This window comes from Columba livia, chromosome 5, assembly GCF_036013475.1.
Source record: "Columba livia isolate bColLiv1 breed racing homer chromosome 5, bColLiv1.pat.W.v2, whole genome shotgun sequence".
NCBI classification, from domain to species: domain Eukaryota; kingdom Metazoa; phylum Chordata; class Aves; order Columbiformes; family Columbidae; genus Columba; species Columba livia.
In genome coordinates, this window is record NC_088606.1 from 6,539,270 (window position 1) to 6,555,324 (window position 16,055).

Sequence of the window (16,055 nt, forward strand, 5' to 3'; positions counted from 1 at the left end):
CGCGTGGACAGCTTCGTTCGTGCTCCTGTGAAACGAGGGTCTTCCGGAAGAAAAGGGGTGGGAGGCGGAATAAGTATTTTGAAACGAATAATTTAATTGCTTCGCGCCGGGATGCGATGTAAAAATTAATCCTCAGCGAGGATTGAAGACAGCCCCTTCTCCCGTGGGGTTTGGCCCTGCGTGGGGTGGTAGGAGCACGGCCGCGGGTGGGATAAATCTGCGTATGTGTGTGTGGGTCCTCCCTGTACCTCAGCAGTGCCACATCTGCCATAAATGAGTCATTCCCCAAACCGAAACAAACCAAGGCCGTCCTCTCCCCGCGGTGGCGGCTCCAGCCCGGCCGGCGGAGCCCGGTCCCGCCCCGGGAGCCCCGCGGCGTGGGGGCGATGCTGCCGGCACGGGGAGAGGCGGCCGCGGGGAACCGCGGAGCCCCGCGTGGGACAAAGCGCAGGCGCGGAGGGGTCGCCCGCGGAAGCTGAGCGCTGCTCGCAGCTGGGAGCCGCGACGGGGGGGGTTGGAAAGGGGGACTTCGGGGCGGGAGGAGGAGTCGGGGCCCCCGGGGCAGTGGCGCTGCAGCCCCCGCCTGCATCCGCACCACGCACACTTTGCTACGCCCACCCGTGTGCACGCACTCCGGTGTGCACCCAGACACCCCCCGTACACCCCACCCGTGTGCACCCACCGCCAAAGGTGTGCACACACATCGGTGTGCCCCCCCCTCCGTGTGCTGACACTCCAACATCCACCCGTGTGAACCCCCCCTGCCCCGACATGTGCACACACCCACTTGAGTGTGGACATACACTCCTGCACACACACTGAGAGCCATGTGAACACTCCCATGGCCCTGCGTGCACAGACCCACCCATGTCTCCATACCCACACACACCAGTGACACCCACCCCTGAGCACACGGGCCTCCCCGACGCGTGTCCCAGGCGCTTAGGAGTGGTGTGCGAGCAGGTCCTCTCCATCCATTCCTTGGGTGATGACTGAGGCAGGGGGGGTGCTGGACACTGGGAAACCCACAAAAAACCCACAAACCACCTATTTTTGCAAAAAAGAAAAACAAACAAACAAACAAACAAAAAATGTGTGGTGGTTGATTTTTTCTGCAAGACATTGCAACGGTTTTCGTGCAAATTTCGAGAAAAAAAATCAGAAAACAAAGTACGCCAATTTGGAAGGGGGCTGCCAGGCTTCCCCTCACTGCTCCTGCCAGCACTGCCAAGCCCAGGAAGGGCCCTCTGGGGGTGACCAGCGTGGCCCGAGGGGTCCCCCCACCCTCCCACAGGGCTGCAGTGTGATGTGGGGCACAAACCTGGTACTTTTCAGGGTATCTTGTCCCCCCTCCCTTTGCGCCCAAATCCATCTCCTCACCGGGGAAATACAAAAGGCATAATCCACTCCCAAAACCGAGGTTGGTAGGGTGGCAGTGGGGACCGGGGACAGGATTTGCATAGAGGGCTCCGTTTGCCTCCATGCTTTGCATTTGAGCACCCAACAAATATTTTCATTGCCAAGTGACTATGCCTGGTGCAGTCAGGCCAAGGGAAGAGGCACCACCAGCCCCTCGGATGAGTGCATGGGTGATTTGGAAAGGGTGGCCGGGCCCTGTGGTGGGGCAGTGGGTGTTGCCTGTGGGGATGAGGGGTCGGGGAGCCCGTTCTGCACCCGCTGCCTCGGTGGGTTTCTGAGCTAGCTGCAAGGAAGAGACCTTTCACCTCTCATTAGTGATGCCATCAGTGGCTTGGCAGAGTGGAGCTGAGGTCATGTTACATATGGCACACAGTCTGTTCAGCGCCGGCAACGCCAGCTTTGAAATTTTAGAGGGGGGAAAGGTCACCTTGCGTAAGCCGAGGTCTGGGGGTCCCCGCTCTGTCTGCGCCCTGGGTGGGTCTCCATATGCCTCCAGCGTCGCCAGCCTCGCTCTGTCTGGCCCCGAGAGGTGCTCAGTCTGTCTTCTGCCTCCCAAATTCACAGGCAATCACTTAAATGAAGGGAATACTTTCACGTTGCCCTTCCTTTTCCTTTACAGAACACCTCTCCCAGCACTTTTGGTTTTTTCCTTTCTCTTCCCAGCATAAATGTATCTCTAACCACTGGTTATTTTTTCAAACAACATATAACACAGCTTTCCAGGAGAAAATGAGTTGTCTCAGTTTATCAGCAGATCTGCCCAGACGGATAAGTTTACCCTTTTCAGACCTGGGTATATAATTTCATAGACTTTCAAAAGTGTTGTGTTTCCATGGTGATTAAAACTTCTTGCTCCTGAGTCTTGTTGGCGTATTTCAGGTTTCATGCCACTGGATCTTAGAAAAGCACATCTGTACAGTTGTATTTCTTTCATCTGAAGAGCCAAAAAAAAAGCAACCCAAATCTATTTTGTGTTTGGAAATATATGACACATTACATCAAATTTATTCCTGGTGTAATACACTATGTTGATTTTCAGTGGGATCTTGTCATGGCTTCATCCAGAATTAATACAGAGGTGGTGGCTATGGGGAAGAAGTTACCGTTTTCCCACGTATGGCAGCTGACAGCGAAAGTTCATGCCCTTCTCAGCCCTGCTGCAGAATCTTATTTTGCAAACTTTCTTTTTTAAATATATGGGGCCTGATTCTTAAGCTCTTAAAGTAACTTGGATGGGTGTTTCTGGCATGCAGCTGTTGCAGAGAGATCTTCAAAAGGACATTTGCTTCTACAAAGGTCATCACTAAAAAAGCTCTAAATGAAATAGATGCTTATCTGGAGAATCCCTGAGAAGCTGGAGCTGAACCAACATGCAGCGTGGATTCAGGGTGCACCTTTCTGCCTGCTCTGGACAGGCGTCCAAACAGCCACGTCAAAGACAATTGTTCCAGTCTCCTAATAGGGCTACCTGCATGGATTTTAATTTTTAAATAGGAATAGTCTTCCGTTGCCTGTCAAAGAGAGGGGTTGGGAGCAGAGGGATGAGTCAGCTTTGTTTCAGAAATGGAGACGATGAGATCTGCTTATGTTTTTTTTTTGTCACAGATGATGTTTTCATAGCACAGGGCTAAACTGTGCTCTTAGTTATTGAGTGCAAATCTGTTGATTTAAATGGAGTTCATTGCAAGTGGGAATGGGATTTAGCCATAATTTTCCACTGCTGTCTAATCACTTCAGTCTGAAGAAAGCAACATATGTATAATGGTAGCTGAGACGCAGGAGGGGCAGAAGCTTTCTACCAATGGGAACCACATTAAATAATTAATTCCCAATTGCCTTTCTACATTAGTGCTTTCAGCTAAAAAAGCCGGTTGGCTTTGTAAGGCCTCAGGCAATGAAACATTTGGTGCATTGTCAGTCCAAAAGTGGAGGTAATAGATACTCAGGGTGGGCTGGAAAAGTGCTACTCTCCATCTTCCCATTTGCATATTCCAGCTGCGCAGCCTCGTTCCTCATCCCCTCCTTTGCCTACTTAAGGTTAAGTAAGACCAAATCTGACAGGTTAATGAGGAAAGGAGTTAATTTCCCCCTCCTTTCCCACTTGCTCCACTTACTCCATCTGCAGGTCTCCCTGTTACCTCAGGTCAGGTTGGGATCTTTTGGGCTCGTACATCATCGCAATAAAGATCTTGCCGTGAGAAATGAGTTAACAAGCCTTTTGATGTGCAAGTCATCAGAGACTGCTCTGCTCACCTCCTGAGATAAATACACGTGTGCGTGTGTGGATAGAGCTGAAGAAGACAAGGAAGCATCGGAATAAATTGCCTGGGGAGGTGGGAGATTCTCTGTTAAAAAACAGGTCTAGACAAACATCTGTCAGAAAATACCGGCGTGTATTTGATCCTGTCTTGGAGCTGAGGAAAAGACCGAATGGTGTTGTCAAGTCCTTTCCAGCCCTGAGAGACTGTAAGTATATACATATATAGGTGCACATGTGTGTATGTGTGTATATTTATACATGTGAGTATGTATATATTTCCAAACTTTCTGTGACAAGCTCTTCACCTCTGTGATATTTTGTGGTGGTGGATCCTGTAGGTTAATTGCACAGAGGTTTGCTGTCTCTTGGTTTCACTAAATTTGAGTTTCAGTTCCGTTTAACTTAATACCCTTTGTGCCTTGAGTGGATCAGATCGCAGTGTCTAATACAGCAGCTACATTTTTCTCCCTTCCTCTTTTCTTCAGTTCTTTTCACACCAAGTGAAGCCCCCTCAATTCTGGGAGCTTTTCGGCAGTTCCAGTTACTCCCAAAGCACGTCTGTGAGCCCACTTGAGGTAAGGTCATGGTAGTAGAAACTCATCTTTATTACTAAATGCAAGAGATGGGTTAATGGATAAGCTCTTCAGCTGACCAAGAGAATGGCACGAAAGATTTGGGTTTTTAACATTGTTTTTGTACACTATCACTTTCCAAATCATCCCTGTGCTGGTCACGGCAGCTGTCGGCACCTTTATAACTTCTTTCCAGGCATGCAGACCTCAGCAGGACTGCTGGAGCTGCAGGCTGTGTTTGAGGGGTGTGTTGTCAGCTTATTTGTGTTTTTGGACGGGGAGTTACCAAGGGCCTGGACTTGCAGTCCTTTACACAGGAGTCAATTTTAAATTCTTCTCTTAAAATTCATTTGAAAGTGAGTTTTCCCACTGTGACACATGGAGGTTCCCCTGAAGACATCGTCCTGTGCAACACAGCATTGGAGATAGAGGCTGTTCCATGACAGAAAGCTGATACTCCAGGTAGGTGAAAAAGGGCTTTGCAGGGCTGGTGTGAAGGCAACTGTCCATCACTAGTCCCAGGGCACACCTGCATCGGGTGATGCTGATACTCCCTGACACACCTTCACCTCCCAGAAGCTGTGTCCCTGGGCCGTGAAGCACCACTGGACTTCCACGGCAAGTACTGGGTGGAAGCCTGAGGTGCTGCAGCAAATTGCAGGAATCAACACCAGAATTTGTAGTAGAAATCAAACAGTGAATATCTGAAGCCAAATGCTGGGATGAACTAGGCTGGAAAACTCTTTGTTCCTGTGCAGACTCCTCTAGGTGAACCTGATTTAGCAGGTGGGTTGAACTAGATGATCTCCAGAGGTCTCTTCCAACCCAAACCATTCTGTGATCCTGTGATCTAGGCTTTTAATCTCACTACTAGCATTCATGAGGTTTCAGAGGTGACTGCTCTTGCCTGTACATCTTATGCTTTCAAAAGCTCTTTGTCCCCCATAGCAAAGGCATGAGAACAGAGTCTAGCAATTGCGTTTGTAAACTGATGGACTAGCTGAAACCAGCAGTTATTGCAGCGTATAGTAGTAGATTAGGATATAATCTGTGATGACCATGGAAGGGGCACACTGCTGCTTCTGCCAGGACCACAGCAAGGCAGCAGTCTCCAGCCTGGGAACAAACACAGACACTAAGCCCTGACACTGGAGCTGCTGAGCTTCTCGGGCAGGGTTTGAAGAGTTGCTGTAAGGTAAGTTCACCTTTGGACCATACCCTCCTGGCAGATGGTGAGCTGAGCTCTCCTGTAAGCTTGTTCAAGAACTGCAAGGAAGAGGGAGAATAAGGTGGCTGATGAGCTCAGGCAGCAGGCTGCACAAAACCGAGGGTCTGCTACATCTCATCTCATGGTGGGATGTGATATAGGTTTTGATGTCGGGACAGGGGACTTTTTGCAAGCCAGCCTCTGGCAGAGCTTTGTTAGGTAGCCCAGAAAAGACAGAGGTAAGAGAGAGGAATGTGACTGTCCGCTATGAACAAGTCCGAGAGGAAAGAGTTGTTTAAGGGGAAGGACAAAATGGGCACAGGATGGACAAGCTGGCTGTGAGCTTGCACAAGCTGGACGTAGGAACAAGGTCTCCAGCCATCAGTATGTGATGCGCTGAGGATGGGCAATAAAAATCACACCAGTTTTACAAAGGAGCTCAGTGCATGTTTGAAAAGGCTGAGATGGGGTGTTTCCCTGCTCCAGCCCTTGGGATTGAAGCACCACTGTTGATGAGGTTTGCCTGCACAGGGTCAGGCAGACATGACACCAAAGGCAGAACTTCCTGGCCAGTGAGTCCCGATTTACCCTTCCAGAAGCGGGATATTTACATGCACCGGCAGCGTCAGCCGTCTCAGATAGTCTTTCAGGGGGAAGGAAGAGGGAGAAAGGGGAGGTCTGCCCCCCATTTTGTTTTCTACATTCCTTTTACTGCTGAACCATTACCGTTGTGGCTGGGGCGGTTTGTCTGATGTCTCTCGGGTTTGTACTGCAGCCAGCGCTTCTGATTCTGTCTGGCCACATATTGTATTTGGCTGGTTGGCTCTCTCTAAAAATTCCTCTTTTTTCGGCTTGCTTTTTTTTTTTTTTTCTCTGTGGCATTTTAATATTTCACAACAGACACCTTTACAAAGAGATTAAAGGCCTAAAAGCAAACAGCTGCTTCATAGGCAAGCTTTAACACAGGTAACAAGTAAGAACCCCTTGTAAAAGCAAATTTGGGGAGAATTTCTTAAGTGCAGGTAATGCTTTTAAAACATTTCTTCCACAACACTGAGGAGCTACAAACAATTCCTGAGCTAACATTCATGCAAAGCAGCAGGAATTAACCAGGTAATTAAAGAATTAAAACAATTTGGGGAGAAACTAGGAGAAAGTGAAGCTGTACTAACCTTGAAAAGTTTCTACAGTGATCAGAGAAAATCCATATGGTTTTGGTGGGGAAGGAGATGCAGTTCAGCTACGGGGAAGGAAAGAGTCACAAATACTTTATGCTAGTCATGTGTTAAACCCTCTGGTAGAAAAACCATTGGAAATGTAGTCGGGACTATGCTGGAACTGGCTCAGCACTGCAGGCCCGGCCTTTTTTTTGAGCTTAGTGAAAGCCCTGGGGAGCCTTGCTTGACCCTGGGATGAGGAGAGAGGAGGATGGTCGGGACTGAGCAGCCAACAGACCCGAGCAAGGAGCATGGATCCCTTGGCAGGGAGGAGTGAGTTTATTCTAATGTAGATTAACTTTAAATCAAGTTTTAATTCAAATCTCTTCCTTTTAGAGCTTTAGAGTACTTTTTTTTTTTTTTTCCCTCCCTCACCTGAAAGGAATTTCATGGGGGTACAGCTACTGTACAGAGTCTTTTCCTCCTGCATCCCAGCACACGGGGTGGGATGCAATAGCAAGTACTGGAAGCCAGGGGAGGTCGGGATGGCGGCAGCAATGAGCCCTTCCCAAGGGCTCGTTTTGGGAAATGCCAGCCTGACCCAAGGGCACGGACTCCTTGTCGCCCCAGGGGAACAGCGTGGTCCTGGCTGCATGAGGATGGATCGGTGCGGAGGGGCTGAGGCTGCCATGCCAAAAGGCATTTGGTTACAAGGACTCCAGGGCAGTGATGAAATGAAGTGCAGGGGGACAGCAGCACAGAGAGGGATTAGCTAATTAATGCACAGCTTGATTAGGAAGTCAGAGCCAAGCATGTGAGCCCTGCTTTCCTCCTCTCCTGTTCCTGGTGCTGACCCCTCTTGGTGTGACTGCAATGTAGGAAGGTGCTGGAGTCCACTATAGGAAAAATAAATATTGGCATTTTGGGTAGAGAATGGTTCATTCTATAACAGAACTGAGGTTGCCTTCTCTTTGAGAGGCTACACCAAGCTCAGGGTGGGGGGACGGTAGCCCACACAGCTGCCAATGAGTCTGCTCTTCCCAATAGTCACAAGCCCTGGTGTCAGGTGTGCCACCTGCGACCCAGAGGTGACCGGACAATGAGTGTGGGGCTGGTGTGAACATGTCCAGTGGCTCCAGACACCGTCCATCAACTCCTTCCTGCAAGCAGGTCCTTTGTCTGGGTTTAGGCTTGGTTTTAAGGCAGGTGGAGTTGCGATGAGAGCTGCACGGGGCATGTTGCAGAGGGAGCAGGTGCAGAGGCCAGCTGTGCTGGGGGAGAGGAGGAGTACGGGCTCTGCCCTTCCCCACTGATGCTCTGTGACCCTTTGTATAATCCCTTTAGCTTCGATGGCACCGTGGTGATTTACAGTGCTAATGCTTTGATCCAGAACACGTTGGACCATGGGACATGAATTAAAATATGAGAGATGACTGTAAAGCACAAGTTTCCATTCCTGGCCAGATATTTTGCGAAGACGTGACTGCAACCAGGTGTGAAGATCTTGCAGGAGATGATGGAAAACCAAGCCAATCTAAACAGATTTGTTAAAAGGTGAATGGGAGCGCAGCAATGTAAGTGCTATTAATAGGATTTACACAGATTAGTAAAATAATCTGTGCATTTCAGATTGGATTTCATATTATGGAAAAGAAAATTAAGCCACATACCATGCAGACTTTCCAGGCAGTGATTTGCGAGTGTGATCTATTTGCTGGTAGAAGTTCCTACTTGGAAAAGTTGTGTCAGCTCCATTGGGTGGGTTGGTGACATCCGCTGTGAACCCAGGAGGAGAGAACATGTTGTAGGGTGCAGAGCAGTGCTGATGGGTTTGGGAGACAGACAACAAAAGGAGGAGCACCACAGATCTGCTTAAGAAATGGCTTTTAAAATGAACAACCAGGCTTGGCTCCACCACCACTGGTGCAGAGTGGTCCTCCTGACTCAGCTAAAATGAGCAGGGAAGCGAGATGTGAAGAAGAGAGGCTCATAAATAACTTTCCCTTCTCTGTATGTGGCCTGGAGAGGAACAGAATTGGGCAAATGTTCTTGAAGTGGGAACGAAAAGACCTCTTCAAAGGGGCAGGGCACTATTGCTGTGCCCTATGAATGCTCCCCCCATGTTGGTGAACCAGAGGTGGGGGCATTAGAACAGCTTATGGAGGGACTGAGCACCCAGGCTGATTTTGAGAACTCATCTGTGTAAGGGTAAGTTTAGTAATATCCTAAACACAAGGCTCCGGGGAGACCTTATTGCGGTGTTTCCGTACTTAAAAGGGGCCAATAAGAAAGATGGGGACAGACTTTGAGCAGGGCCTGTTGCGGTAGGACAAGGGTTGATGGTTTTAAACTAAAAGAAGGGAGATTCAGGCTAAGCACGAGGAATAGATTTTTTACGAGAGGGTGGTGAGAGCCTGGCCCAGGTTGGCCAGAGAGGTGGTGGATGAACCATCCCTGGAGACATCCCAGGCCAGGCTGGACGGGGCTCTGAGCAACCTGAGCTGGTGAAGATGTCCCTGCTCATGGCAGGGGTGGCACTGGATGAGCTTTGAAGGTCTCTTCCAACCCGAACTATTCTATGATTCTATATATTATCTATTCCATCATTAGTGCCTAGCCTCAGTATTTCGGCTGTGCCATCCCATCTGGGTGAATCTCAGCCCAGCTGTAACTCTCCCCATGATGGAGGGAAGTGCTGTTACTGCCATTTTACTGATGGGGAGATGGAAATCCAGATGTTTAGGAACTGGACTTTTGGTTCCCAGTGGCTAACATCCGCTAACCTTGGGAGGCAGTTACAGTTCAAGTTGCCCCTGAGTCAGACTTGGAAAATAATGATATCTCATATTTCTCTTTGAGGTCCATTTTACTTTGCAACAATACAAGCATTGGAAACATTTCAACCCTCATTATAGTCAGGGCCAGAGGAAAAACATCACTACTCTTCCAAATCACTGTTTTAAGGCCAACATTTTAAAACTCAGAGTGACCTGAGCAGCCCAGTGATTTTTCTTCTTGCAGCATCTGTTATGTTGCAGCAAATAAAAATGCTGAAGTTGATTTGATTTGTCTGGGAGAAAAAATGCTTCAGAGTTTTCCTGGACCAAGTTTGAAGGTGGTAGCTAATACAAAACACGTGATGAATGTTTCTCTCCCTACCTCCTTTCCCACAGCCCTTGAGGTTCAGATTCGTCTTGTCTTCACTATTGGTGATAACTCAGCTGATGACCATTTGTTACAACTGGGAGCCATTTGCTTATGATAATTACAGCTACACTGAAACGCAGGTTTGTATGCAGATGTGTATTTAGTTGTGGTGTTGAGTTGGGGCCACAAGTAACCTGGTGTGGAACTGCTTGTGCTGCCAGTCTCAATGGGAGCTGCTCTCAAAATTCTGCCCAAGTTACACAGGGATGTAAAAATAATTTGCTTGAATTCCTTAAAAACAAAACTGGTCTTACAAACGCTGATTTTAAGAAACGCATTTGTATGCTATTTTTGGGGGTTTGCTTTTAGGTCAGTGAAATGTTTCCTTAACCTGAGTTATACAAAGTTTTTTTAAAAATCAGCTATTACCTTTACTGATAAGACTGCAGTAGTCTAGTAAATTAACCCAGAGGTCTAATTTTAAGTTTATGGAAATCTGGACCCACAGACAGCTTCAACAAATATTCTCTTAAATTTGTAGACCGTTTTTAATATTTTATTGCTAAAATGGTACCTTTTTGATACCCCGTTTTTTTCCTTTGAAGTGTCTTGTTGCACACAGTGTTATCAGTCCCAAAAGCTTGGAAAGTACAGGGTTGCCCCTAAAATCATGACACCAGCTTTGTGATAAAATGCTTGTGTACGGTTAGATAGATAAATGTGATATACCTATATTTTTATGTATTCTGGTTTGGAGACCTTCAGCACCTCCAACTTTATCTATTTAAATAAAACCCCAGAAACTTAAGAATGAAGCTAAGCAGGAAGCTGTGGCCATAACCCCCCCTGCCTACTTCCCCTATCTCGCCAGCTACTAAATATTGCAAAGCTCATAAATTGTGAAAGTTGGCAAATCAGAACATTGCTTAAGTTTAAAGCTGGGACCTGGGGCCAGAAGATTTCAATTCTCTATTACCTAGAATATATCACTACTGACAGACTCACTGGGATTCAGTTTCTACCAGCTATAAAGTGGGATTCTCAGATTATGTCATGCCAGCCTAGTTGCCTTTGATGACATGATATGCCATTTGGAAAGGGAAGAGCCATTAGATGTGACACAACTTGGCATCCGTCAGCCTTTTGATGCTGTTCCATGGCCTGACGAACTGAGGAAATGCGATCTGGGCAAAGCCCCTGTAGGATGGGTGGGAAATTGTTCTGAAACAGTGATTATCTTGTGGTTCCAGGTCAAAATACCACGATCTCTTGCATGAGGGTTCCTACTCAGCACAGTGCTTGTCAGTATTTTCAGGTGCATCCTGGATGTTGGAGGAGGGTGTGCTTATTAAAAAAAGGAAATACACCATGGCGAGGAAAACTGGAGGACAAGCTGGTGATTCTGCATGAGTTTCACAGGGTGGGGACCCTTGTCCAGAAACACAGGCTGTGGCATCTATAGTGGAAATAGAACTTGCCAGGCTGGAGGCAGTTTTTCCACTGGACTTGGCTCTGGTAAAACCTGCAGGAGTGTTGTCTAGTTTCAGGCTTAGGTATGGATCTCCTATTGCCTTCCAGTCTTGTAAGTCTGTGTTAATAGCAGCTGCTTATTTCACGTGGATATTTCATTTATTATGGCTTGTAAAAAGAGCTGAAGAATTAATAGTTAAAAAATGAACAGAAATATGCTTTGCACTGCACTTTAATCTGGAAGGTTAATCCTCTAGTCCATCAACAGATCACTCATCATGTAAGCATCATTCACCTGAACAAGTCTTGCTTTTGTAACCCAAACTGTAAAGATTCAGATATCTGGGGGGAAATTTGGAAGGAACGGGAGCACTTCTGAGCTCTGTGTATATGTTAGCAATACTTGCTGCCATTACTGGGAGACAAACATAAACCAAGAGCAACTGGCTGGGTAGTCTCATTTGCTGGGACTGATTTTCAAAAGGAATGGGGTGAAGCTCTTCTGGCTTGATATTCGGGTTAGCTCTGTCTTTGGTTTGCACAAAAAACTCTCAACAGTATCAGAATCATAGAATGTCCTGAGTTGAAAAGGACCATGGAGTCCAACTCCTGTCTGTGCACATGACAACCCCACAGTTCACACCGTGTGTCTGAGGGTGTTGTCCAGTCTCTTCTTGAACACTGTCAGGCTTGGGGCCGTGACACCTCCCTGGGGAGCCTGTTCCAGTGTCCAGCACCCACTGGGTGAAGAACCTTTTCCTCATGTCCAACCTGAACCTCCCCTGGCACATCTTCCTGCCATTCTCTTGGGTCCTGTCACTGGTCGTCAGTAGCTATAAGAAGCTGTTCCTAGAACCTGAATCCAGAAGTGGTTTAATGAGCTCATCAGCCCAAATGTCCTTGCGTAGCATGAGGTGCCAAATGTCTGCCTGGCACCCCCCTACTGGGCTGGTAAATTGTTGGCATTGCCCCCAGGGAGGGCTGGCTGGCACGGCCCGATCTCTGTTCTGGGACCAGGCGTCCTACATTGCTGGCTGGTGCAAAGCAACTGTGCCTGGTATGTGCAGCATGCCCCAGGCTCCTGGGAGCGCTTCCAGGCAGGCTGGGCTCTTCTTGATAAGGCGATACATGGAAATAGGCTGTTATCAGCAGCCTGCTTCCAGGTACTGTTGTTTTTGGGAGCCCTGGGAGCTCTTCCTCATGTCATGGAGGTCTGTGGGGCTATGGGGAAGATGGCACGTGAGAGCAGCCCCTAAACACCCACCCTGGGAATTTATCTGGGGGGTCCAGAGGGGCCCTGAGCAAAAGGAGATGTGGAGAAGACACCATGGGGGCTCAGCTGACCTGGAGGCTGTACCTGCTGTGGTCCCTCACCCAGCCCTCACGGGCAGACATGTGAAAACGTGCTTCACTTCTCCGGCCTGGTGTTAGCTCCCTTCTTGTCAAATCTGGGGAAACCAAGCCCTGCAGGAAACCCAAGAAGCAGAAACACCCCAAACAATATTTTGAAGCACTGTGGAGAATGTTATTACATTTCTAAGCAAGAGGAGAAGACCTACAGCAACCTTCAGAAAGCTCATGTCCTTCCTTACATAGGGGGTGTTATGTGTGTAAATCCCTCCCCATGCAGGTGATATCTCACCCCTAGTCTGCAGCCCTCGTATGGACATCACTCCAGCACACTTCTCCAAGCACGGCACTACTAAGGTGGTTACCCCTGCTGCCCTTGCTGCCGTTCCGCCACGAGCTCTGGGCAAGGGGACAGGGCGCTTCTGCGCTGTTCAGCAGCGGGGCAGGAATCTGCACCTATCTGGGGGGCTTGAGCCTCAGCCCGGTTCACTTGTTGAGTTTTGGGACACAGCTCTATTATATGCTGCCTGCAAGAGGGAGCAGGAGCTGCCTCTTCTGCACCTTCATAATGAACCTCAAAATAAAGATTATTTTTTTTGAGAGAGAGAGGCTTAATCTGGTCAGTGCTCACTTCCACCTGCATACATACAACACAACAGATAATGTTCTTTAACACAGATGACCTATATATTTGTATGTTGGTTGCAAATGTGCTTGGGCTGGTGTAGAAATTGTTGCCTTCCAGAACTGCCTTCTGATTCCCCTGCCTGGCCTCATTTGCTTAGGCAGCAGTAAACAGCAAAATCCCCAGCATCTTCCTAGGAATGGGTAGGCTCCTAGCTGTCATTTGTTCTTGATTTATTATTTTAAGAAACCACCGGCTTAGGACATGCAAGAGCACGCACAGCTCAGGCTCTGGACTAACCCATCCTCACCTCCCATGAACATCTCTCTCCCTCAGCTCCTTGGACTTGGTGGGAGATGAGCCAAACCTTTCTCAAATTGCCCTGCTCTGGAAGTGGGTGGCTTTGGAGTCTTGCAGGGCCCACGTGTGCGTCACCCTGATGGGGTGATTCATACAGGACCAGCTTCTCTGGAGCCTGAGTATTTGCAGGCTCAGTGATCCCAGCCCAGGGCCAGTCTAGTTATCAACAGGGCTTTGCTGGAGGTTTACATTGCTATCATTCGGCATCAGAAGGTGGCTGTAAACATAGTGAACAAATGAATGAAGCAAACTCAGCTTCGGCCTAAGCAGCGAGTCCTCCTGCTGCTGTTAGGGGACATCCCATCAGAGCCAAACTGGGCTCCTGGTGTGGAGGTGTGAGCCAGTGGGCAAAGCAACAGGGGGAGTCAGAGACCCGGCTTTGTCACCTGCCTCTGCCACCCGCTGCAGCATCCCCCTGCAAAGCACCTTCTCGTTCCCCTCTTGTCCCCTCCCAGCTTGAATCACTTTTATCGCTCTACACTGTAAGCTCCTCAGGGAGGGGCTGCATTTTACAGCTGCAAGTGGTAAAAGGGACCCCGCTAACACTGATATAATTGGCTGTCAGTTTGCAGAGCAGAAAATGGTGCAGTGTAGCATCCTCAAGTCCTTTTGAGTAACAGAAGATCTATTGCAAAGCACTTTGGCTGCAACAACAAAGCTTATTGATTATCCCAAAGTATCCCAAATCGGGTCTTTCTGCCCGAGAAGTAGCAGGATGAAGAATTAAGTACGTACACAAGAGAATATTGTACATGAGTTATTGAGTAACCATCAGCTCCCTTCCAGCGCTGCTCAGTTCCTCTGGACTGCGTGAAACTGCTCAACATTTTATCTTTTTCCTTCGGCTTTCGCAGGCTTGTGCCAGCTTCTGCAGCATATAAACTAGGTGCTATTTTTATTGAATCTGGCTTTAATGTAGTAGATTTTTCACACGTGTGTTGGTTTTTATTGTTGGTCTCATTCCTGAACTTTCTGGCCCCTCCAAGTGTAAAGTCAGTTATGCGCACATTGTTTGGCAGATGAATTCCTATTTCTGGGAATCATTTTCCCTTTAAAACATATTTTTATATTAAAAATGTGATCTGTATCCATAAGTGAGATATACTGTCCTAAGACTTCAGCCCAAAGATTTCTGCAGCCAGAGATCACCACACCAGGGGATGTAGCCGCTTTCCAAGCTGTGAGCATTTTATATTAAGATCTTGTTTTACTGACCCAAATTCTGCCTCTTGGAACAGGAAAGTTCTGACCTGGCACCGAGGAAAATCCAGCTAGACACAGGGGATAGAAAGTGCTGTCTTCCAACATTACCTCCTTTCCCAGCTCGTCTCCCTGATAGATGAAGAGCAACTGCCTGTCTTGCTGAGCCTCCCTAATATCAGCTTTGTCCCAGCTACTGCATTGGCAGCCCCCGGTCCTCCGTCCAGTGTCCCCAGGCCCTGTGTGACAGGCACAGGCTCGGGGACCTGTCTGCCCACCTTTCTCAAGGTGCTGTCCCCCTTTTCTCCATCTGCACACAAGCTGCCAAAGAAGTAACCGTGGCTGTGTGTGGTTTTCTCGCCCAGGGTGACCTGGAACACATCTGCAAAGCCCTCCAAAGTAGCAGGAATGCGCTCCGTTAGGACATGATTCATCCTGCATACCGCATGGGTGGCTGCTCGGGGAGAATTTTGACATTTGCATACACGGAGACTTTCTGCTTCTCAACTGCCCTTAAGCCCCTGCACTTTGGTTGAGCGTGCGGGGGCTCTGCAGCCAGAAACCCCCAGTCCGGAGGGGATCTCGCCCCACTGGAGCCAACCCTACTGTGATCATTCTCCCCCAACTGCATCTTGGGGCAGAAATGAGCAGAGAAGCTGCTCACAGCCAGGTTGAAGGATGGGTTTAGACCCTCAGTCCCTGCTTCAAGCAAAGCCAGAGCAGAGCAGGCATCCAGGGATCAATCAGGAATTTGGTATCTGCAGGGCAGGAAAATATTATCACAGTCCTACCGCTCATGCAAACCAAAGCACGGCGAAGGGAAGGGCTATGAACAGGAGGACGGAGTCACGCGTGCTCCTTCTGGGAAGGAGTTGGGCAACAAGGCAATTGTTTCTGTACCTAAGGGCTGCTCCGGGGTAACTGGGTTTGCTTTGGCAGCTGTGGAGCGTGAGGTGGCTTGTCCCCAGGCACAGAGGGGAGAGATGCTCCCAGCAATGCGACACAGCTCCAGCAATTCACCACCAGGATGCTGCTGTGAGGAAAACGGGAAAGATGAAGGGACAGTGAATAACGGTAAGGAAAGGTAATACCTTGATGACTAAAAATATAATATGTATACACAACTGGATCCAACTTTAAAAAAAATTATCTTTAGTCCTCATCTGCCTTCCTATGGTCTAAATACAAGGTAAAGGGAGAACAGGTGTTTTCCCGCCAGCATGTGCAGGCTGTTAAATATCTACAATCTATATACAGTTTCAGTGAGAGAAACTATTTTACCCTGTAG